The following is a 25,898-nucleotide window of genomic DNA, read 5'->3' as shown; positions in this document are numbered from 1 at the left end:
TGGGAAACAAACAATTCGGTTTCAGAGAAGGATTGGGAACAAGGGAAGCTTTGTTCTCAATGTTAACATTACTTCAACGATCATGGGAAGTACAGAAACCAATTTACGTCTGCTTTATAGATTTTGAGAAGGCGTTTGATAGAGTTCAACATAATAGGTTGTTTGAATAATATCTAGAAATGATTGGAATAGACGATAAAGATCTGAGACTTTTACAACATCTATATTGGTATCAAGAAGCTTCTATTCTGGTAGACGGCAAAGAAACAGACAAAATTTGCATTCAAAGAGGTGTCAGACAGGGTTGTATGTTATCCCCAACTTTGTTTAACGTATACTCAGAAATAATTTTTAATGAAGCCTTGGAAGGACAATGTGGAGTTAGAATCGGGGGAGAAACTATTAACAACATCAGATATGCAGACGACACCGCGATCATGGCTGAAAATATCGAAGATCTTCAATTCCTTATAGATCGAGTCACTAGGGAATGCTCCAATAACGGACTTAACATAAATGCAACAAAGACAAAGTTACTTGTTGTTAGTAAACAAGACGTCGGCCCTATGCAACTAATTGTCAATGATGAATCAATAACAAAAGTTAACCATTTTAAATACCTAGGATGTTGGATAAACGAGACACTAAATCCGGATGAAGAAATTAAAACTCGTATAGAAATTGCAAGAGGAGCATTTATGAAACTTAGATCTATTCTGAGCAACTCTCAGCTGAACTTACAACTAAGAATCAAGTTCCTAAAATGTTATGTGTATCCTGTATTACTATATGGATGTGAAACCTGGATCATGAAGGTTAACATGATGAACAAATTAGAAGCCTTTGAGATGTGGTCGTATCGTAAAATGCTCAGAATATCTTGGGTTCAACGCATTTCAAACAGAGAAGTCTTAAACAGAGTAGGTCAAGGCGAAGGTGACTTAATGAAGATGATAAAAAAGAGAAAACTTGAATATCTGGGGCATATAATGAGAGGTAGCAGATACAGGATGCTGCAGTTAATACTCAATGGAAAGATCGACGGAAAAAGAGGAATTGGTCGAAAGAAATATTCATGCCTCCGAAACCTTCGTCAATGGACTGGCTTATCAGCAGATCAATTGTTACATGCCGCACAAGATCGAGAACGATATCGGCAAATTGTTATGGAAGCTACCCACGCCTAAAAATTTGGGCACGGTACTTAAAGAAGAAGATGACTCTGTCAAATGCTTTCGTTAGGCCTACGAAGCAAATATATGCAGGTTTGTTATATTCTATCGACTTCTCTTTCACTTGTTTCATGACAAATATTGCGTCCGTCGTCGACCTGTCTTTTCTGAATCCTTGCTGTTCTTCTCTGTTCTTTATCTGTGGTTCCAATTTATCCTTGAGTATGCCTGTGAATAACTTCATTGTCGTATTTAAGAGAGTTATTCCTCTGTAGTTGTCCGGACATGATCTTTGTCGTTTCTTAAAAATCGGTATTGTGATACCGGTGTGCCAATCTTGTGGTATTTCTGCTCTGTCTATGATTTTGTTAAACAATGTTGTGAGACAATTATTGAGTTTCTGACAGCCGTATTTCAGCAGTTCGTTCGGTATTCCATCAGTACCTGGCGATCGTCTATACTAAGATCTTCATTCTGAGAGGAAAACACTGAGAGACATAATACTGAACGACAGAATACGAGATCTCTGTAACATACAAGATATAGTACGGTGGGGAAGACAGAGACGACGAGAGTGGAATCAGCATGTGACGAGAATGGACAGCGAGAGACTAGCCCGTATAGCCAGGGATTTGAAACCAACAGGCAAGAGACCAATAGGAAGGCCCTTTAAAAGGTGGCGAGATAGCTGGCAGTCAACATCACAGCTAGGAATACAAGCTCAAAATCAGTTAAGAACAGGCCAAGAGGCCTAATATAAGAAGAAGAGGAATAAGAAGAAAGTGACTGACAAGCCACTAGCTGAAAATCATTCAGAAACTAATGCATTCACTGAAAGTGATAATGTTTCAGTTTTTAGAGAAATAACTCCCCACCTCTTGTAGAAAACTTAAATAGCGATTCTTTCGTTGGATTATTTGTGGAATCAAATACTCTCGTTCACAGAGAATTATCCCCAACAATTCCGGCAGAAAGACTATACCCCACTATCGGGGAAATGAAGCTCATCCAGTACCATGTACTTCAAATCCTTTGTGTTTAGATAAAATCAGACCTTTCCCAAAAAACAATTTCCAACGAATAGAGGTAAATTCTAGCGAACAAAGCAAAAGCAAAAAAAAAGAGCAAAATCGCAAAAAATCAAGATATTTCGTAAGAAACAGTAGCAAAAAAACATGAAAAAAATCCCTAAAACGGCCTTTTGTGTGTAGAATTAAATTAAATTTATACCAATTTTTTTACCACCTGTTATTCCAAACAATAGTTTTACTACAACCCCCTTTTACTACAACTACAACCTGTCACCCATTCCTCCGCTACCATGACCGTACTCCGGCGATTGTTTGATATTGACGTTTAATATTATTCCAAGCGGAGCCCGCGAGTTAGTTAGTAGGCCGTGGAGCGACATTAAGCGAAGTCCTACCTCATCGCGGTTGGCGATTATACGTCGATTCACCTGTTGAGTTTAGTCAGCTCTTGCCGTGACCGGCCGGCAGTTGTTTTCAAAGCTTCTTGATTCTTGAACGATTTAAGTGCATACTTCTTCGCCAGTGTCGTGAAACTTGTTTGTTCATCTACGCGCTTTCGAATAACGAAATTTGGATTATCTTCACTTCTTTTCAATTGGATATTTCGTTGATTTGAACGTAAGTAGTTTTTAAAAATGTATCAACTCAGTCTTATGGAATGTTATCCGTTGCATGCACTCCGTTTTCTTTGTTACGGTAATTGAGGAATGTCGGTGAGTATAGAATAAGTAGGCCTCATTCTAGCTCACAGCAAGACGGTGTGGTTTTAATTCTTGCGATACCGACAAGTACCTACGAGATTTCTTCATTATTTTATGCATTTTTATGCATCCGTTATGTTTTCATTGTGGAATTATCTTTGAAAAAAAAACCTTGTATTTACCTTTCATCCGTAAGATTTGCTTTATAAATTTAGGACATGGAAATAAACGTTTACGAAGAGAAAGTATACAAATAATTCTGATACAGGCTATGAGAATGCATCTTATTGAATATACAAGTTCATTAACTAAATAAACAGTTTTATTTACAAATGATGGATAATTTTTGACAGTTATAATTTTATTTATCTACTTAATGTTATGGTTTTCTATATTGCGTTTAATGACATCATTTTATTTGTTACCTTCTTTGGAGATACTAGAATGGTAGTTCAAGACAAGTTTAATAAAACAACTATCTGTTATACCAGAGTCCTGTGGCCCAACCTGCGGGAGGGGTAATTAGAATAAATAAACTTTAAGAATACATGTTCTCATTCTTTATTGCCAGGAAACTATCCTGATAGAGATTTCATTGTAAACAATGAGAAAATGCACCTGCAAGTAGAGGCACCTACTAGTCGAGGCTTTTTTTATATCCCAAAATAGTACCAGGTTAACAATTATAGTGCCTAGACTTTGAATAATAATTATCGTGGTATAAGCGGTAAACCAATCAATAAACACAGCGGGGCTGTCATATTATCATATCATGAACAAAAATTAAACACCTAATATTAAAGACCAACACCTGAAGTTAAGACAAATGAAAAAATATACATCGAGGAGGGAGAGGTAAAGGAAGAATTAAGAAAATTAAAGAATAGAAAGTCTCCATGAGAAGACAGAGTAGCGAACGAACTCCTAACGTATGGAGGAAAAGGTCTGATTAAACAACTATTAAAACTAATACAAAAAGTGATAGAACAAAATAGAATACCACAAGAATGGAGATCAAGCATCCTAATACCTCTCTTCAAAAAAGGAGACAAATCGGACCCGGAGAATTACAGAGGAATTAACTTATTAAACACAACATTTAAAAAACAACCAAAGCGATAACAAACAAACTGAAGGAAGTTATAACATTAGCAGAAGAACAACAAGGTTTTAGGTCGAGAAAATCATGCACCGACTCTATCTTTATAATAAGGCAAGTTCAAGAAAAATCATTAGAACACAACAAACCGGCATATTTATGTTTCGTGGACCTTAAAAAAGCCTTTGACAGGGTCAAATTAAAGGACGTTATCCGTTTGTTATACTCAAGAAAGGTACCTCTAAGAATAATTAAAACAGTCGAAAATAGCTACCAGAACAACACAATAAAAGTAAAAGTAGAATATGAACTAACTAACCCAATTTAAGCTGGCAATGGAATAAGACAGAGGAATTCCTTGAGTCCTGTATTATTTAACTTGATCATAGATGAAATAATAAAAAAAAGTAAGAAATAAAAAAGGATACCAAATGGGCGAAAACAACTTAAAATAATCTGCTATGCAGACGATGCAATACTAATCTCTCATCAACGTGAAGATGATTTACAAGGTATGCTGCACTAATTTAATATAATCGCCAGAAAATTTAACATGTTAATTTCACCAAAAAAACAAAATGCATGGTTATTACAGCAAATCCAATAAAAAATACTAGATTTGTTGTAAAAGGTACATTTTAAAATACCCTAAAAAAGGGTCACAAGACAAAACGTTTTCGGATTAAGAAATCCATCTTCAGTACTCTAAAAGCCCTAAAATTAAGTATAACCTAATTAATTGAGAAAAAGTTGACAGAGGTTTTAAAAAACAAGAGGTCATACTTACAAAAAATAGCATGCCTGAGCCACCAAAATATGTTGGGTAAAAACCATTTAAATGTAAAAGATCAAATCCAATAAGGTGTAAATTGGAGCTCGATGGTCAGATAATAGAATAAGTGATGGAGTTTAAATATCTAGGCATCACACTATCTAGCTACGGAAGGCTCGATACAGAAGTGAAAGGCCGCAGGTTGCCTGAACGACACAATATGGCGAAACAAAAATATCGGAAAAGAAATGAAAGGTAGAGTTTACAAAACAGTCATCAGACCAATAATGACATAGGCGGCAGAAACACGACCTGGCACAGAGAGGACAAAAAATTGCTCGAAACAGCGGAGATGATGAAAACCCTTCGAGAAATCGATGGCAAGGCACTATGCACAGAGCTAAAAAAATAGAGCAGTAAGGTCAGCGAGAGACGGTTCCCCAATAGGAAGACGATCAATGGGAAGACCACGAAACTGATGGAACAACAACTTACTGGAGGCACAAACAGACAGTGTCATGTCTATACAAAAAAAAAGAAGAAGAATATTAAAGACATTTCCTCTCATCTGATGCTACATAAATATAACAATTTCTCCTAGATTTGTCAGAATCCCTTATCATCATATTTGAATATTTTGTTGATCTTAAATAAGATGCTTAACACATTTTTTTCCTATAGATTTTCATTCCGATTGATGTCCCTAAAAGTTACATCTAAATATGTACAACAAATGTTGCTTTGAAACGAACTTTGATCTAAACAGACATTGCTCGAATAAATGCATTCAACAACGAGGTACTACTAAAGTTTAATATTTTAGACCTGTCTCTCTTTCCCTCTCACTCGTCTTGCGAGGTTATCTCAAATTAAGTTTTTCCTACTATTTTGATAGGTATCTAGAATCCCCAAAATAAAATGAAGAGGTGTCAAGTCGGGTGATCTTACCGTCCAATTAATCACACCTCTTCAAACAATTCATATCATAAAAAAATGGTATAAAAATGATGCCTAACTTCCCTATCATAATGTATTTATACGTTATATAGTCTTCTTTTTCTTCTTATAATTTTTGTAGATCTGTCGATCTGTTAATTCCGACGTTGAAGTAATTCTTGAGAGGTAGACTGCCAGCTATCTCTCCATGTTTTTGGTGGTCTCCCCGGTAGACGTTTGCCAGCGCTGGTTTTCCTTCTAGCGCAATTCTTGGTAGTCTGTGCTTCTCCATTCTTTTTACATGACTGAACCATTCTCTTCGTCTTTGCCTACCCCATCTTACTGCATCTTGCATGCCACATTGTTCCCTGATCATGTTGTGTCGTATTCTACCCCTTCTTGTCTTCCCTGCTATTGCTCTTAATGTCTTCATTTCGGCTGTTCGTAGCATGCTTTTGGTTTTATTGGTGTCTTCTCTGATTTAATACCATAGGCATAACAGGTCTGATGCAAGTTTTACAAATTCTATCTTTGCTGTCCATTCTCATATATGGGTTATTCCAGACCACATCTCTCATCTCTCAAACATCCGGACATGACTATGGCCTTGTTTATTTGTCCTCTTAGGTCTCAGCCTGGGTCATGATAACTTGTTAAATCTACACCTAAATTTTGAATTGGTTTAGCTGTTCTATGGGTTTCCCCTCTACCACAAGCTTGCATCTAATTGGATCTCTCGGTCTCGACATGCTTGGTAGAATCGATAAAGTTGCCTTTGTAGGTCATCCTCATCCTCTGCAATCAGGGCGGCATCATCCGCATAGCACGCTATACTGATTCTACTGTGACCGAGTCTGTATCCTAGTTGTAGCGATTCCACATCTTCAATTATTTCATCCATTAGCATATTGAATAGAAATGGACTGAGGCTGTCTCCCTGCCTGATTCCTCCTGGTGTTGGTATGTTGGCCGTAGTGGTGTCGTTTGTTTTAATTTTTGTCATTTTACTATTTTTTATTTGTTTTATGACTTCCACAATGTGTGCCGGTATCCATTTTTGCTTCATTTTCTATGATATATCGCTAAGTTTGAATCTGTCAAATGCTTTTGTTAGGTCTATGAAGAAAATATATGCGGGTTTGTTATATTCTATAGACTTCTCTTTCACTTGTTTCATGACGAATATTACGTCCGTCGTCGACCTGTCTTTTCTGAATCCTTGTTGTTCTTCTCTGTTCTTTATCTGTGATTCCAATTTATCCCAGTATGCCTGTGAATAACTTCATTGTCTTATGAGAGTTATTCCTCTGTAGTTGTTCAGACATATTCTTTGTCCTTTCTTAAAAATCGGTATCGTGATACTGGTGTGCCAATCTTGTGGTATCTCTGCTCTGTCTAAGATTTTGTTAAACAATGTTGTAAGACAATTAGTGAGTTCCTGACCACCGTATTTCAGCAGTTCGTTCGGTAAATCCATCAGTACCTGGCGATCGTCTATTTTTTAAAATCTTCATTCCCGCTTCTACTTTAGATTCTTTAGTGATATGTCTTCTGTTTTGTAATCAAGTTCGTCATTGGCTTCTTCACCTTTGTAGAATTCTTTGAAGTATTTTTCCCATGTCTCAGTCGGTATTTTGTCTGTACAAATTCATTTACTGTTTTTTCTGTTTTTTAGCATTTTCCACACTTTCTTCTGTGCGCCATAGATATCATGATCCATGTCACTTGTAATCCAATGCTCTCTTTTTATTGCTTTCATTCGTGAATTTATTCTGTTTCTGGTTTCTATGTAGATGGCGCGTTGTTCCTGCGTTCCGGCGCTTTTGTTACACAGATAGTATTTTCTCTTTTGCTCTGCGAGTTCCTTATAAAAATACGTTATAATAACTTATAAAAATGAGATACAAATTTCTGTAAACGTTAATCAAAAATAGATACGATTTTACAAACTACAAAGTAACGATTGATTGCAAAAATAAAAATATGAAACCACGACCGTTAAATAAAAGAAAAAATGTATTTAAGTACAGCAAGAATAAATAATATTTTACGATAAAGTTCCTTGATATTCATACGGAGAAAGATGCTTTAAAAGGTTAAAATGTTTGACCCCCCGACATAAATTTAATTAATTAGTCAGTCTAATAGCATTCATTAAATCATTAACTGATTAGATAATTAAGAATTTGAGATATTTGCAACGAAGAGAACTTCCTGAGTTAACTGCATTATTTATATAAGATTAATTTTAACGGTTCTCATAACAAAGTTTAGGTACAAAGTTAACAATATCTAATAGAAACAATTAATTTATCACTGAGTCACTTAGAAAAGTAACGTGCGGTTATAGCCTAATAAAATAAAAAAAGTCAAAATGTAAATTCGTACAGCTTAAAACAAATTTTATATCAAAGTTTAGGTGGGTACAAAAGATATTTTCAAGAAAGTATCCAAATCATACAAGGGGATCATTGTTTAAATAATTAAAAAGGGGTCATTTTTGCAAAAAAAATACTTTTTTAACTGCTGAGGTAATTCACTTAATAATGAAGATATATGGGATTTTTTTCTGCAAAGCTGAAGGGTAAATATTTCACATAAGACTTACTAAATTAAATGTGACCCCCTATTTATTTAAATAATTGTATATAAAACTTTAAAAACAAATTTGCAAAAAATTATTTTTTGCGTTTTAAATAAGCACTATAAAATATCTTATTTTACAGACTAAATTGCGATATGTTACCAGTATTAAGCAAAAAAAAATTGGTCAAAAAATATTTAATATTTTTTGAGATATTGAATTTGTTTATTAAATGTTACTATATTTTCAATTGCAAAAACGCGGTTGTTGCCAAAGAAATATTCACCTGCTTAAGATCTCATTATTTTTATTTTTATGTAAATTTTTGACAAATGTATTGATAAATTCAAATTTCAATTAAACTCCCCCCTAAAATGGCATTTGAAAATTATTGAAATTTGTTTATAATTTGTTTTTTTAATAACGTCGCAAGGATTAAGTATTTTGAAATGCCGTTTCGATAATTGGGTTCCTGGGAATTTTTTACTAATTAACAAAATTTTTTTGTCGTTTTTTCTTCTTCTTTTTTTCTTGGAGTTATATTACTACGGGCCCTTGTAGGGTTAAATTTTATTAAGAATGTCGAATTTTTGAGTTGTAGATTCTAGACCTAAAAATATTAAGATTTAACTAAAATCTCTTAAATAAAATGTGGCTACTTACTGAGTTACAGGGTGTTTTATTTAAAAATTTAAAAATTATTGTTACCAAGTACTTTAAAACTATTTGACGTATCCTTATCATACTTGGCAGAAAGTGTGGCTATTATACACTCTACCAAATTGTGATTAATAAACGTTTCTAGCTAGTACCAGAGGCGTGCGACAGGTGATAGTGAATGATTGACCCTTTTCAAATTCTACACCACTGAGTGAATTACAATTATAGCGAAATTTTTCGATTCTCCAATACTTTGTATGTAAACAACTTTATTGGTATCGATAAAGTCATCAGTTTGAGAGATATTGGAAGTTTAAAATGAATGAATAGATGAATCAATATAACTATGCCGTTTCATTTTTAACGTCCAATATCTCGAAAACTAATGACTTAACCGTTACCAGTAAGGAGTATATTATTTACATAGAGTGTATTGGAGAATCGAAAAATTTCGCTAAAATAGTAATTTCCTCAGTGGCGTAGAATTTGGGAAGGGTCAACCGTTAACTGTCCCCTGTCGTACGCCTCTGGTGGTAGCTAGAAACTTTTATTTATCACAATTTAGTAGACTGTATAGTACTCACACTTTCTGTCAAGTATGATAAGGATACGTCAAATAGTTTGAAAGTACTTGGTAAAAATAATTTTAAAATTTTTAAATAGAACACCCTGTAACTCAGTAAGTAGTCACATTTTATTTAAGTGATTTTAGAAAAATCTTAATATTTTTAGGTCTAGAATCTACAACTTAGAGATTCAACATTTTTAATGAAATTTAACCCAAAAAGGGCCCGTAGTAATATAATTCCAAGAAAAAAAAAAGAAGAGGAAAAAAAGACAAAAAAAATTTGTTAATTAGTGAAAAATTACCAGGAACCCAATTATCGAAACGGAATTTCAAAATATTCAATCCCCGCGACGCTATTAAAAAAAAACAAATTATAAACAAATTTGAATAATTTTCAAATGCCATTTTAGGGGGAAGTTTAATTAAAATTTGAATTTATCAATACATTTATCGAAAACATACATAAAAATAAAAATAAGAAGATTTAATACAGGTTAATATTTCTTTGGCAACAACCGCGTTTTTGCAATTGAAAATAGAGTAATATTTAACAAACAAATTCAATATCTCAAAAAATATTAAATGTTTTTGCACCAATTTTTTTTTATTAATACTGATAACATAGCGCAACTTATCCTGTAAAATAAGATATTTTATAGTGCTTATTTAAAACGCTAAAAATAATTTTTTGTAAATTTGTTTTTAAAGTTTTATGTATAATTATTTAAATAAATAGGGGGCCAAATTTAATTTAGTAAGTCTTATATGAAAGACTCACCCTTCAACTTTAAAGAAAACAATCCTATAGACCTTCATTAGTAATTGGATGACCTCAGCAGTTAAAAAAGTAATTTTTATGCAAAAATGACCCCTTTTAATTATTTAAACAATGATCCCCTTGTATGATTTGGATACTTTCTTGAAAATATCTTTTGTACCCACCTAAACTTTGATATAAAATTTGTTTCAATCTGTACGAATTTACATTTTGATTTACATGTAGTGTAATTTTATTTTACTAGACTATTACTGTAGTTAGATAAGATGCTGTCTTTTAACAATAATTATTAGATTAATTATTATTTAGATAAAAAACACCGGAATAAATCGATTTTTAAATACAGAACTTGTCGACTTTCAATTTTTATATTGTGTTCGAGATGACATCAGGAAAAGTACAATAGAAAAATGGGTGGGAATGCATAATTGCATTTACAGTGCATAAAATGCATCCAAAAGTGCATAAACATGTCAAAATCAGTATATTAAGGGACATGTTTTGTTACTTGGGGATTTTTGAGGTCGGTAAACATGATTACGCCATCAGAATCCATTTACTGCCTTCATAGACTGTAAAAATGCATTTGAGAGTATTAAGATATGGGCCATAGGACAAACTATTAATAATTTTAGACTAGATTCGAAATAATATACATAATATACACTGCGGTGCAAAAAAATCGATCCACTAAAAACTTGGTCATCTTTGATGTTTCGAATTTCCTAAACCTGTTGTCCGATTTAAGTGACTCTTTTACCACGTTATAGCCTTATTCATTGACAATATCTCTGTAATAATATTGTTGCTAGACAGTCAAACTGTCATTGTATACCGAGTGTACGAATCAAACTGTGTTTTTTTCTCAAAGTTGGCATCACCCTCTGAACTATTCTAGCATTTATAAAGTACTGAAATTATATATATATATATATATATATATATATATATATATATATATATATATATATATATATATATATATATATATATATATATATATATTAGCCTCATATTAGCTACTATAGCCTCAGGTTTTCTTAACATTTTTTCTTTCGATTCATTCGCTTATATTGGATAATAAAAAGTTAGGTACTTTAACAACTGGCCATGTCCGTCATCAGTACAGGGTATTTCTAAATAAGTGCGACAAACTTTAAGGGGTAATTTTACATGAGAAAATAATGACAATTTGCTTTATAGTCATATGTCTGCAAACGCTTCGTTTCCGAGATACGGGATGTTCAATTTCTTTTTACAAACTGACGATTTACTTATTGCTTTAAAACCAGTTGAGATATGCAAATCAAATTTGGTGGGCTTTAAGACGTAGTTATTGCACATTTTTTGACATACAGTCAAGAATTTTATATTCACCATTGGCGTGCGTACGGGTAATTTTATCGGTCATAATACCCCTTTGCGCGCCAATGGTGAATATTTAATTCTGAATTGTATGTCCAAAAATGTTCAATAACTACGTCTTAAAGCCACCAAATTTGATTTGCATATCTCAACTGGTTTTAAAGCAATAAGTAAATCGTCAGTTTATAAAAAGAAATTAAAGATCTCGTATCTCGGAAACGAAGCGTTTGCTGACATATGATTATAAAGAAAATTGTCATTATTTTATCGTATAAAATTACCTCTTAAAGTTTGTCGCACTTATTTAGAAAGCCCCATGTACTGATGACGAACATGGCCAGTTGTTAAAGTACCTAACTTTTTATTATCCAACATAAGCGAATGAATCGAAAGACTAAAAGAAAACCTGAGGCTATAGTTGGGTTTTAATTTCAGTATTTTATAAATGCTAGAATAGTCCAGAGGGTGATCCGAACTTTGAGAAAAAAACACAGTTTGATTCGTACACCCGGTATACAATGACGGTTTAACTGTTTTAGCAATAATATTATTACAGCGATATTGTCAATGAATAATGAATAAGGCTATAACGTGATAAAAAAATCACTTAAATCGGACAACAGGTTTAGGAAATTCTCAACATCAAAGATGACCAAATTTTTAGTGGATCGATTTTTTTGCACCGCAATGTATCTGAAACTGGAAATATGATAGTATAATTAGACGAAAATACAAATTATATCCCAATTAAAAGAGGAGACAAATCGACGTAATAACTCCAAAGCTGTTTATATACAGCCCTACATGACGTCTTCAAAACTACAAATTGGTAATCATATGGCATCACCGCTAATAGTAGGATAACATTGATCCAAATAATGGCATATAACCCAGACATTCAAAGTGAAAATTATCCTCCAACACCAAATAGAATGGAATAGAATAGAAGAATAGAATAGAATAGAAGAATAGAATAGAAATATGCTTTATTGTCACTGAAAATTTTTACAATTTTATGGACAAAGCTTACATACAGTCAAAAGAAAACATAATATCAATAACAAAATAACAACTACAATTTACTAAAATTAGATATATCGTCAATATATGTACAGTATAATATAAGATATAAAAGCCAAGACAAATACAATTTATTCCAAAATTTATATAAATTGCAAATTGAACATACTTACAACAAATAAAATAAAATACATAACGAACTTACAAGTTTATGCTACTGCGTATGAAACCCAATTTTCTTAGCTATTCATTAAGAAATTCTTCTATTGAATAGTATGGTCTTTTAGATGGATAGGCTTTTGTCATTTTACGGAACTTTAGGAAAGATGTTGCAGATTTAAGTTGTAACGGGAAATGGTTGTACAGTTTCTTTGCGGAATATAATATAGATTTCTTTACTAACTCAGTGGATTGAATCGGTAAATAAATGTCAAAGATTGAATTTCTGGTGGAGTAAAGATGATTGGGCCTTGCTGGAAAGACATGAAGGTGTTTACGAATTAAACAAACCGTTTCTAGAATATATAAAGATGGCAGTGTTAAAATTCCGTGATCTCTGAAGTAACTTCTACAATGTGTAGATCTTCTGAGGCCAAACAGATATCTTATTGCTCTTTTTTCCAATTTAAAAATAACATCAAATTGAGCAGCTGTACTAGAACCTCAAAAAGGAAAACCATATCGAAGATGAGACTCGAACAACGAAAAATAAGTTATTTTAGAAGATGCTAAATTGAGTTCCCTTGAGACAGATCTTATTGCATAGCAAGCTGAGGCGAGTTTCTTACTTAACGAATCGATATGAAGGGACCATTTAAGGTTGCTGTGTAAAAAAATACCAAGAAATTTTACAGAATCAACGGTACTGATCTGGCTGTTATTAAGAGGCAAAGGTTGAAGAGCTCCTTAGGATAATGCTACTGTTTTATTTACGTTAAAAGAGAGTAAATTAGAGTCAGATCAGGTCTTTATCGTCAGTAGATCCGAAGTTATAGTTTCATGAAGAGATGCAGTAGTTGAGTTGCTCCAAGTGATACTGGTATCATCAGCAAAAAGAAAAATTGTCCCATCGATTTTTAAATTAGTGATGCCATTTATAAAGATAAGGAACAGAAGAGGACCCAATACTGAACCTTGTGGTACCCCACATACAATGTTTTTGAGACTAGAGTCAGTATCATTTGCTCTAACTAGTTGTTTCCTATTATTCAAGTAGGATTGGAACCAATTTAAAGAAATACCTCGAATTCCATAGAAATTTAGTTTTGTAATCAAGATGTCGTGATTTACACAATCAAAAGCTTTGGCATAGTAGCAGAAAACAGTGGCAGTATAAATATTATTGTTTAGTGCTTGGTAAACCTCATGTAGTACAGAAAACATGGCATCAGTGGTACAATTATTTGTTAAAAAGCCGAACTGATTTTGTGATAAAATGTTGTTATCAACGATAAAGGACATAAGTCGAGTTTTAATGAGTCTCTCAATAATTTTGGAGAGTACCGGTAGTAAGGCAATAGATAAATTGTTCTATATGGTCCACATAATGTTCAGAAAAAGTCACACCATTTTGAGCGTCGGGTTTGGGGGCGAGAGGGGGGAGAAATCGGTAAATTCGTAGTTTTTTAGGTTTTTGGTCAATATTTCTAAAACTATGCTGTTTAGCATGAACAACCTTTTATACAAAAATGTTCTACATTAAATTTGAAATAAAAAAGGCCCTATGCATAATCCTTCTAAAATGAACGGTTCCAAAGTTAAGGAGGTAGTATAGTATAATTGCTCCAAAAAAGGTCTAACCCAGACATCCCAAGTAAAAGTTTTCCTCCAACACCAAATTGTTCTATATGGTCCACATATTGTTTAGTAAAAAGTTACACCATTTTGAATGTCCGGTTTGGGGGGGAGATGGGGGAGAAGTCGGTAAATTAGTAGTTTTTTTACGTTTTTCGTTAATATTTCTAAAACTATGCTTAAGCGTAAACAATGTTCTACACAAAAATGTTCTACATAAAATTTAAAACAAAAAGGTTCTATACATAATTGTTATAAAATCAACGGTTCCAGAGTTACGGAGGGTGAAATGTGGAGGTTTTCGATACTTTTTATATTCTTTGGGCAATTTATAGAAATTTTCTTTAACAGGATTGGGTTTTGTAAATAAAATTTGATATTTCAGTGGCCGATGGTATGTTAGTGATAAGCCCTTGAGGAGACGTCAACCTCACCACCCAAAATCATCATCAATTGCCCAAATAATATAAAAAGTATCGAAAACCTCCATTTTCACCCTCCGTAACACTGGAACCGTTGATTTTATAACAATTATGTATAGGATCTTTTTTGTTTTAAATTCCATGTAGAATATTTTTGTATAGAACATTGTTTACGCTAAAGTATACTTTTAGAAATATTGATGAGAAACTTAAAAAAAACTACCAATTTACCGACTTTTCCCCCATCTCCCCCCCAAACCGGACGCTCAAAATGGTGTAACTTTTTACTGAACAAAATGTGGACCATATAGAACAATTTGGTGTTGAAGGAAAACTTTGAGTTTGGATGTCTGGGTTAGGCCTTATTTTGGACCAATTATACTATACCACCTCCGTAATTTTGGAACCGTTCATTTTAGAAGGATTATGCATAGAGCCCTTTTTATTTCAAATTTAATGTAGAACATTTTTGTATAGAAATTTGTTCATGGTAAACCGCATAGTTTTAGAAATATTGACGAAAAACCTAAAAAACTACGAATTTACCGATTTCTCCTCCCTCTCCCCCCAAACCCGACGCTCAAAATGGTGTGACTTTTTTCTGAACATTATGTGGACCATATAGAACAGTTTGGTGTTGGAGGATAACTTTCACTTTGGATGTCTGGGTTTGGGTAGTTATACCATACTATAATGGTAACAGGTTAAACCACCACAGATTCGCTGAAGACATTGTGATTATACCGAGCACATTTGATGAAGTACAAAATATGATGGAGGATTTAGCAGACAGCTCCTAATACTTCGGCCTAAAAACGAATACGACAAAAACAAAAACAATGACAAGCACAGAAAGTATATCCCAGAAGTATGGTAGTATACCCCAGAAGTATAACGATAAGTGGCAATGAGATCGAATATGTCGAAGAATATATCTACTCAGCCCAAATTCTAAAACTTACAAAGACAACCAAATTGCAGAAATTACTAAAAAAGCAAGACTGCCATGGGTGGGATTTGGAAAATTCAGTTGCATACGTAAGAACGGCAAAATACCACAATACTGCTTAATAAACAAAAAGTTCAACCAGTGCATCTGTAACGTCCTGATCAGAGCAAGACCAGGGCATTAAGCAACACCACACTGCTGGGAGAAACGAGGGGAGAAATTCCTCTAACATCCCTTAGGATATTCAAAAGAAAAACGTCCACCATTCCATCCATCAGAATGGTGCTCTGCCCGACTGCTCAGCCCTGGGTTCGTTCCCTGTTCATTCTACCTTCACACCCATCCCAGAAAAGTACAGGAAATAAAAAGTTCACCAAATCGTGCCATTAAAATAAAAAAAAATAACAAAAATCATTCTAGATATTATTATTTACAGGCAACAAAATTAACTTTTCAAAACTTGACCGAGACCCTGCTGGTTCCCGGTATAAAAGTTATAAAGATAAAAAAGTACTCAGCTTTAAATCTTCCTGTCACACAGTTCTTAAGGGAGGTCCACAATCTCTGCTGAACTTGTTGCTGCCGGTAGTTATGGGAAGTCGAGCGCTATTGGGAAGTCTAGGGCTATCTTGTATAACTCATTCTTCTGATGCATCCGGATACTGTGGGCGGTTGCGAGCCAGTTCTGCTCTCCAAGGTAGTGTGGTTACAGTTTTCTTTCCCAGGTAGTATTTGACTATAGTTTTCTTCCCGAGGTAGGGGCTAGAAAAATTCATACAAGGATCTGTTTTCTCCCAAAAGAAAAGCCTGATCAGAAATAAAGCTGAGTATCGAAAGAAAAACGATCTCAACAAAATCTCTGATCACAGCGTGGCATTATTCGCCTTGTAGGCGACTATTCGTATAGTCGCTTGTAGAAATGCATAGTACGAGGGACAAATACCAAGCGGAGCTTGGTGTAACGTTCAATCGGTTGATTGAAACGTTACACATCCTTCCTATCATGACATATGGATGTCAAACTTATACCCTAAGCAAAGAAAATGTGAATAAACTAGCCACAACAGAAAGGGCAATGTTAGGTATATGACTGTCAGATAGAAAGAGGAACTACTGGACAAGATCAAAAACAAAAGTAGAAGATATCACAATACAAATTGCAAAACTCAAGTGGAGCTTCGCAGGCCACACTGCTCGACAAAAAACCAAAACAATACAACATTGAAGACCTTACGAAGGTAAACGACCAAGAGAAAGACCACAGATGAAATGGGTAGATGACATTAAAAGATAGCTGGAACAAATCGGAAGTATGTTCTTCAAGATAGAGATCGATGGAAGGAGTTGGGAGAGGACTGCCCAAAAAAGGACGATAGAAGGCCAATAAGAAGAAGATGGCTCTTACTCGATTACATATTTTATTTTTTGTGGATGGTCCCAATCTAGCGCTATGTTATTCTGATAACATCGTATTTGTTAGTTCAGTTGGCAACATTTTTTTTTATAATTTATTTTAAAATTCACTAAATATTGTACTTATTTAAATAATGTATGCTGTATACTTGAAATCATATTATAATGATGGTTATATAATACTAAAAATTACAGAAGCATTAAATTGTTGTTATTTGAGTGTATTTTTTTCACACCGGTAACCAAATTTATGGTATAACGTCAACGTTAATAAATTATACTCAATTTACACGAAAAGTAAAAAAAAATACTCATTTATAATAATTACATCGTTCCGACAGAGAGACATTTTTGTGTGTTCAGTTATTGATGTTTTTTACAACGACGTGATAGATTTTATGCCATAATAATCAACACTTCCAATTCATTAATATTTCAATTGCAATTGTTACATCAATACTGAAAGTAAAACCTTTGCCTACCATCATTTCTAGATCTGTATTTTTTAGTTTATCGGTTTTTGTCTTTTTAGTGTGTGTGCTCTTTTTTCTCTATTAAGGGGATCGATACAAAGTTTCTGCTCCAATGCTATTTAATTGGGATCCATTTTTTTGAATCCTGAGAAAACTAATAAGTATTTTTGAAAAATTTAGACGCAGAATGAAAGATTACGTTCTTGCAGAGGGCCGAAAGTCCCTGAAAACTTCTTTAATGTTTATTTTAATAAATTACTGGGGTGAAAAACTAAGAGAAAATGTAGTGTGATTTTAATTTCAAATATCTCATTCAAAAAAAACTTTTTATTTATTCTAAGGGACTTTCGGCCCTCGATAATAATTTAATCTTTCATTCTGCGTTTTGAATTTTTTAAAAATATTTATTAGTTTTTTCAGGATTCGAAAAACATGGACACCGTGTCCGGGGTGATATTTTCCAAATCGAACATTCGCTATCTTTGTCATACAACGCACTAACGCACTGAGTCGAATATAATATGGTGACAAGACAGTTACAATTTTACAGTTTTAAATATTTGACATGGCATCGGGAATATTTTGAGTTGTTGGTTAAATAATATTGATAGTGTATTTGATAAATAATTGATTTAAAATGTGAACTTAATAAAAAGTTACATATAAGTATACATAATCGATTGCCTCTTTTACCATTATAGGTGTCGAGGATTCCTCCTTTACATGACACTCTCTGCAAATTTACGCCACTTCTTCCTATCTGCTGCTAAAACTTTTGCTTCTTGCCACGATGTTCCTCTTTTCTTAAGTATTCAGTTTACACTAGTGTTCCAGCTTTTCCTTGGTCTGCCCCTTGTGCTTTTACCCACTGCTTTGGCCTCCCATGTCATTTTCACTTGTCTGTCACCACTCATTCTTATCATGTGTCCAGCCCATTTTAACTTCTTTTCTTCAACTTTTTCGTTTAGCGATTTTACCTGTGTAATTAATGTCTTAAATCTTCGTTTCTTCTTTTGTCTAATCTTCTTGCTTCCACCACTTTTCTTAAGTATCTCATTTCTGTAACTTGTAATCTTTTTCTTTGTCTGTCATTAAGTAACCAGTTTTCAGCCCCATATATTGTAATTTGCATATACATATACGGTTTTATATACTGTCATTTTGGTTTTTCTCGATATTCCTTTTTGTTTAGGAAATTTTTATACAGTGAATAATAAGTTCTCGTTGCCAATTTTATTCTATTTCCAATTTCATCTTGTTGTGTACCTTTGCTGTTTCACATTATTCCCAAATACTTAAAGAGGTCTACTTGCTCGATTTTTTGCCCTTCAATTTCAATATTTACAGTTGCTTTTTTGTTGGCTATTGTCATTACTTTAGTTTTCTCCATATTTATTATTAAGTTGTAGTTTTTTAGTTCTTCAGACCAGATTCTTAAGTTATCTGCGAGAGCCTTTTCAGTTCTTGCAACTAATACAATGTCATCAGCAAATGCACAGGCTTCCATTTTTATTTGCTGCAGATTTCTATACCCTATAGCGCATTTTTTAGTTTTTTCTAACACTTTTTAATAACTTCATCCATAACAGAAATAAATAACAGTGGGCTCAGCACCCCGCCTTGTCTAACCCCGTCGTTGTTAGATATATAATAAAAAATTATTTACTGTATATTATTTAGGGAAGATCCAAGCAGAGAATACACCAGTATATATTCTGTGTTCCAAGTATTTTGTTGTTAAAGATGTTCAAAATTGTAAGCGTTCCATAGTAACAATATATTATTAAAAAATCACTTTATCACTTTTCCTCTTTTCTCGATTGAGTATTAGTTTTTGTTGTACAGTATGTAAATTATTACAATCACTGAATACATAGTTAGTAAAAAAATTATCATATTAATTAACTGAATTAATAATTTAAGCAATTATACAAGTAACAGTTATCCAAGAACATTCAAAATCATCTCTTTAAAGTTAATGATGACATTGTCAAGTAATGTTTACATATCCATACCAGTGAGCCGTAAAATATTAGCGCCTACACTCTTAATGCTACAACGTAAATTTTAAAATAGATGGGTAGAAAGGATTTTCAAAACTTGGGCGTTACTTTGGGTAATGTAAAAATGAACCCAAGGAAAAGGGTTTTTATTGGAATTTAACTTAGACGAAGAATTCCAGGTTCAAAACGTTCACTACGCAAAACGTTTAAAACTTTTATTTTCTATACTTCCACAAAGTTTGTTACAATTTATTATCACTACAGCTGTTTAATATTAGACCTGGATCCCGCGTACCAAAAAAAGTTGATTAATATCAAGCTGAAAATTTATTAGTAGCTTAACGGTGTCTAGTCGAACAAACTTTGATGTATGGGAACACTGTAACAGGGGAAGTTTTAATTGTGGAAGAGGTTAAAAATTTGGAACGTCAGACTACGAAAACGTTCCATGTATTTTGTCGGACAGAACTCACCATTTATTGGTTATCATTTCATTAAACTCTCATGCAAAAATCAGACTGCTGTTTATCACCAACTGGGCATTTTAATGAGTGAGATACGAAGAACATGTCAAATGACAGGAATCATGTTGGTTAGTAATAGCAGTCTGATTGTTGCATGAGAGTTTAATGAAAGGGTAGCAAATCAATTGTAAGTTCTGTCCCACAAAATACATGGAACGTTTTCGTAGTCTGACGCTCGAAATTTTTAAAATGTTCCACAATTAAAACTTCCCCTGTTCCAGTGTTCTCGTACATCAAAGTTTGTCCGACTAGACATTGTTAAGCTATTAACAAATTTTCAGCTTGCTATTAATCAACTTTTTTTTTGGTACGCGGGATCAGGTCTAAAACATCTCAACTAATGGTACGCAAATTGAATAAGTAAATTAGGTAGAAATAGTCAAAGAGCAAAGAGCAGAGTAAGAGCAGAGAGAATGGAACTGGCATGGGCGGCTTACGGAAACTGAGGGAAGTCTTTAGATCAGATATTCCCATGTGCTTGAAAACTAAGGTCTTTGATCAATATACACTCAACAGCACAAAATTCCGCCACTCAAAATTTTTGATTAAATTTGACAAATTATAACTTTATTATTTGTGCTCCGATTTTCAAGATTCTTACACCAGTTTGTAGGTGCATGTATTGGTATTATTTGGTATTATTCCGGTAACAAAAAAATTGTGCTTGCATGGCATTAGGGTGTTTGGTAAAGAATGGGCCATAGCTTAACCTCAGGTTCCTGAGGTTAAAATAGGCCGATTTAAGATAACTTACCTTAGTACAAACTTTATAATAATTGAGATACAGGGTGTCAAAATTAAACTTTTTTTTATTTATTATTGAATATTTCTTGACAGGCATGAGATATCAACACGAAATTTGGTATGTGGGGGTTTTTCGGGATGAGAAAACTAAATTCCCTACCAAAAAATATATGTTGCTCAGAGGGCGCCACATACCCCTTTCAGCACTAATTTAATACGTTCAATTTTCTTTATCCATCACTCGGTATAATTTTGACATTAAAACGTTTATTCTCCTATTAGTTTTACTTAAAAAAGGTATACCTCTTTCATCTCCCTAAACTCAACCGTTTACGAGATAAACGCATTTTAAATCTGCGGTGCAACATAATTTTTAGCATAATATCATTGTAGTTACACCAGAAAAATAACTTAAAACCATAAAATTATCTAAAAATGTATCGCAAATTTCTTCAAATGGAATTTGCGATGCAATGACATAAATGTGAGAACTCGCACAATTATTATGGTTTTAAGTTATTTTTCGGGTGTAACTACAATGATATTATGCTAAAAATGATGGTGTATCGCAGATTTAAAAGGCGTTTATCTCGAAAACTCTTGAGTTTAGGGAGATGAAAGACGTATACCTTTTTTAAGTGAAACTAATAGGAGAATAAAAATTTTAATGTCAAAATTATACAAAGTGAGGGATAAACAAAAATTGAACGTAATAAATGAGTGCTGAAATGCGTATGTGGCGCCCTCTGGGCAATACATAATTTTTGGTAGAGAATTTAGTTTTCTCGACCCAAAAAAACCTAACATACCAAATTTCATGTTGTTATCGCATACCTGTCAGGAAATATTCAATAATAAATAAAAAAAAAAGTTTAACTTTGACACCCTGTATCTCGGTTATTATAAACTTTGTACTGAGGTAAGTTAGCTTAAATCGGCCTATTTTGAACTCAGGAACCTGAGGTTAAGCTATGGCCCATTCTTTACCAAACACCTTGTACAGGGGTGAAAGAATTCGTTGTATTTTCTCCTAACTTTAAAACATTCTGTGGAAAAATGGAATAGCTGATTTTGTTTCATAGTCACGTCATATTATCCCGGAGGCATCACTGCCGGAGGTAAGAGCTGTAGCATTTTTTGTAAATAAAAACACTGATTGATTGATAAGATTAGAGGTTGGATTGATAAGATTAGAATGGCCCGCATGCAGCCCAGATCTCAATCGTATTGAGTATTTATGGGATAAATAAAAAAAAAAGCTATTTACCGTCATCCTAGGCCTCCAGAAAATTTGGTACAGTTATGGCCCTAGTAAAGGAATATCGGACTATTCCCCAGACAAGGAAAACACATCTTTATTCGATGCTACACAGATTGCGAGCAGTCGTTGCTGCAAGAGGTGGACATACCCGCTATTGAATTGTTTTGTTAATTTTAGTGCGTTTGATATTTTTAATTAAATAAACCTTCAAAGCAGTGTTTTTATTCACAGCTTTTACAAGAAAAGAGATATTCGGATAATTCAAAAAACAAAACCTTAGTGATACCTCCAGGATAATACAAAAAGAGTATGAAACAATATCAGCCCTCCAATTTTTCCACAGAATTTTTTAAAATTAGGAGAAAACACAACGCTTCCATTCACCCCCGCATAATGCCATCTAAGCAAAAATTTTTTGTTACCGAAATAATAACAAACGACACCAAAACATGTAGTTACCTATAAACTGGAGCAAGAATCTTGAAAATCGGAGTACAAATAATAATATGGGAGGCCTATGTTCATCAGTGGATTCAAGACGGCTGATGATTGGTCATTCAGAATTATATCTGTATTTTTTAATTTATTAATTTTCATAGACTCTAATGAAGATAGCTTAAGGTCTTTATTTTGAATACGGCGAATTTTTAATTGTTATTAAAATAATGATTATGATCCAGAAGGTGAAGTGCGTGCGTGGAATCTGTTTTTCTATTACTGAAAGCCATTTTGTGTTTTGCTATACCGTTGTTAAAGATTCTACCAGTTTGACCGATGTATGTTTTTTGGTAGTCATCACAAGTTTTAAATATACAGCACTGTGGCGTGTTTTTTCTTTTGGGTCTTGTTGTTTTTAATATTATATTTGCTTAAGTTGTTGTTTGTTCTGAAAGCTTATTATTCCATGTTTTTCCCTTCTTCTTTAAGTATTTGTCTAGTTTTTAATATCTTGTATAACTAATAATTGAAGATAATTAACTAGTTTTGATGGGAAATAAGCCACAATTTTACTAAAAAAATAATTTTATTAAAAAAGGTACTAGATTTTTTCCTTGTTATGGAAAGACTAATTTTATTTCAAGGCTTTCCTTTGCAGTTTTAGTTTAAAATTTTGTTTTTTTGTCGTTCGTTGTTGCATAAGAAAGCCCTGGAATGAGTCTTTCCACCACCAGAGAGTACCTTTGTCTCTATTACATAGGCAAGATATCAACAAAAAATCGAAACACGTAAAAAAGAGAGGAATAACGCCAGCTTTTCTCACAAACAACAACTTAAGAAAATATATAAGGAATGATTGATGGATTCGACCGTTACTTGATGGAAGTTCATTTTATCTAACAATAAAACACGAAAACGTTTGTTTTCTATACTTCCACAAAATTTATTATAACTAAGTGACTACAGCTGTTTCGGCGGAGTGCCTTTCTCAAGTGATATAGTTTACAATGTGTTTGCCTTTTTTAAGTCTTCAACTGAAGAGGTTGAGGAGTGGGGAGCTGTTTGTCTCGAGTTGGTCATTCAGAATTATATCTGTATTTTTCAGTTTATTAATTTCCATAGATTCTAAAAAAGATAGCTTAAGGCCTTTATTTTGAATATGTAGAATTTGAAACTCTTCATTGAAAGAATGATTATGATCTAGAAGGTGAAGTGCGTATGTAGAAGTGTCTGTTTTTCTATTGTTGAATGCCCTTTTGTGTTCTGCTATCCGTTTATCAAAAGTTCTGCCAGTTTGACCGATGTACGTTTTCGGACAGTCACCACAAGTTAGTTTGTACACACCACTCTGTAGTTGCTTTCTCTTTCGACTTTTATTGTTCTTAATATATTTGCTTAAGTTGTTGTTAGTTCTGAAAGCTGGTGTTATTCCTTTCTTTTTTATGTATCTGGCTATTTTTGTTGTTGTCTTGCCAGTATATGTGAGAGAGCAGAAGGTACTGGGTTCTTTCTGTGGTGGTGGATACACTAATTTCAGGGCTTTCTTATGGAGTTTTTGGTTTAAAATTTTGTTAACTGTTTGTTCGTTATAGCCGTTGTTTACTGCTATTTGTTTAATGATGTTTAGTTCTATCTCGAAGTTATTTTTTGTCATGGGAATTTCTGTCAGACTACACAACAAACATGAGTTCTCCGTATATCATAAACCTACCCATACTGACACAACTATACACAATTCATCATCCCATCCTACACAACACAAATTAGCAGCCTACCATAGCATGATACATAGACTGACAGAAATTCCCATGACAAAAAATAACTTCGAGATAGAACTAAACATCATTAAACAAATAGCAGTAAACAACGGCTATAACGAACAAACAGTTAACAAAATTTTAAACCAAAAACTCCATAAGAAAGCCCTGAAATTAGTGTATCCACCACCACAGAAAGAACCCAGTACCTTCTGCTCTCTCACATATACTGGCAAGACAACAACAAAAATAGCCAGATACATAAAAAAGAAAGGAATAACACCAGCTTTCAGAACTAACAACAACTTAAGCAAATATATTAAGAACAATAAAAGTCGAAAGAGAAAGCAACTACAGAGTGGTGTGTACAAACTAACTTGTGGTGACTGTCCGAAAACGTACATCGGTCAAACTGGCAGAACGTTTGACAAACGGATAGCAGAACACAAAAGGGCATTCAACAATAGAAAAACAGACACTTCTACATACGCACTTCACCTTCTAGATCATAATCATTCTTTCAATGAAGAGTTTCAAATTCTACATATTCAAAATAAAGGCCTTAAGCTATCTTTTTTAGAATCTATGGAAATTAATAAACTGAAAAATACAGATATAATTCTGAATGACCAACTCGAGACAAACAGCTCCCCATTCCTCAACCTCTTCAGTTGAAGACTTAAAAAAGGCAAACACATTGTAAACTATATCACTTGAGAAAGGCACTCCGCCGAAACAGCTGTAGTCACTTAGTTATAATAAATTTTGTGGAAGTATAGAAAACAAACGTTTTCGTGTTTTATTGTTATATAAGGAATGACAAGAACCAAAAAAAGGATGTATACAGTGGTGTATACAAACTTACATACAGTATGGTGCAAATGAAAGGAATAAATTCTTTATTTCGTAAACCGGTGACTTAACGGAAAATCCCGAAATCGGTCGATTTTTATTTTTAAATTATGATATTTTGGCATATATATATCACACAAGTGCCGTCATCCATCTGGGCGTGATGACGTAATCGATGATTTTTTTTTTAAGGAGAATAGTTGTCGTGTGCTAGCTTATTTGAAAGGTTATTCAATTTTCTATTCAGTAGTATAAACATTAACATCGTTATTTATACAGGGTGTCCAAAAACACTTTTTTTATATTAAATTAATTGACAAAAAAAGAAGAATGAATGTAATTTATTTAATTCAAAATACATTTAATACTGTCAGAAAAAAGGAAAATAATGTTTATTCGAAAAATTAACATTGCTCTTCGCTTAAATTAATTGTTCAAACTTCCAAAAAGCAGGTGCCTAGCGGGAGCTGGCTTGAACATTGAATTTAAGCGAAAAGCAATGTTAATTTTTCAAGCAAACATTTTTTATCGCCAACCGTCACTAAAGTCATTCATTATTGTACTCATTTGCCCTCATTTGCG

General features: G+C 33.4%; 1 protein-coding gene across 1 annotated transcript in view; it reads left to right on the top strand.

Annotated features, from left to right (window-relative positions):
- Positions 1-2,557: 2,557 nt before the first annotated feature.
- LOC114338271 (uncharacterized) overlaps positions 2,558-25,898 on the top strand; it is a 410,991-nt gene continuing 387,650 nt past the window's right edge. Inside the window, exon 1 of the mRNA XM_050659371.1 lies at positions 2,558-2,821. The gene's annotated coding sequence lies outside the window, so the exon portion shown is untranslated. The remainder of the gene's footprint in view (positions 2,822-25,898) is intronic.

Source organism: Diabrotica virgifera, chromosome 8 (assembly GCF_917563875.1).
Source record: "Diabrotica virgifera virgifera chromosome 8, PGI_DIABVI_V3a".
NCBI lineage: Eukaryota > Metazoa > Arthropoda > Insecta > Coleoptera > Chrysomelidae > Diabrotica > Diabrotica virgifera.
The sequence above is the reverse complement of the archived record's forward strand: the minus strand, read 5'-3'. Positions and strand labels throughout refer to the sequence as shown.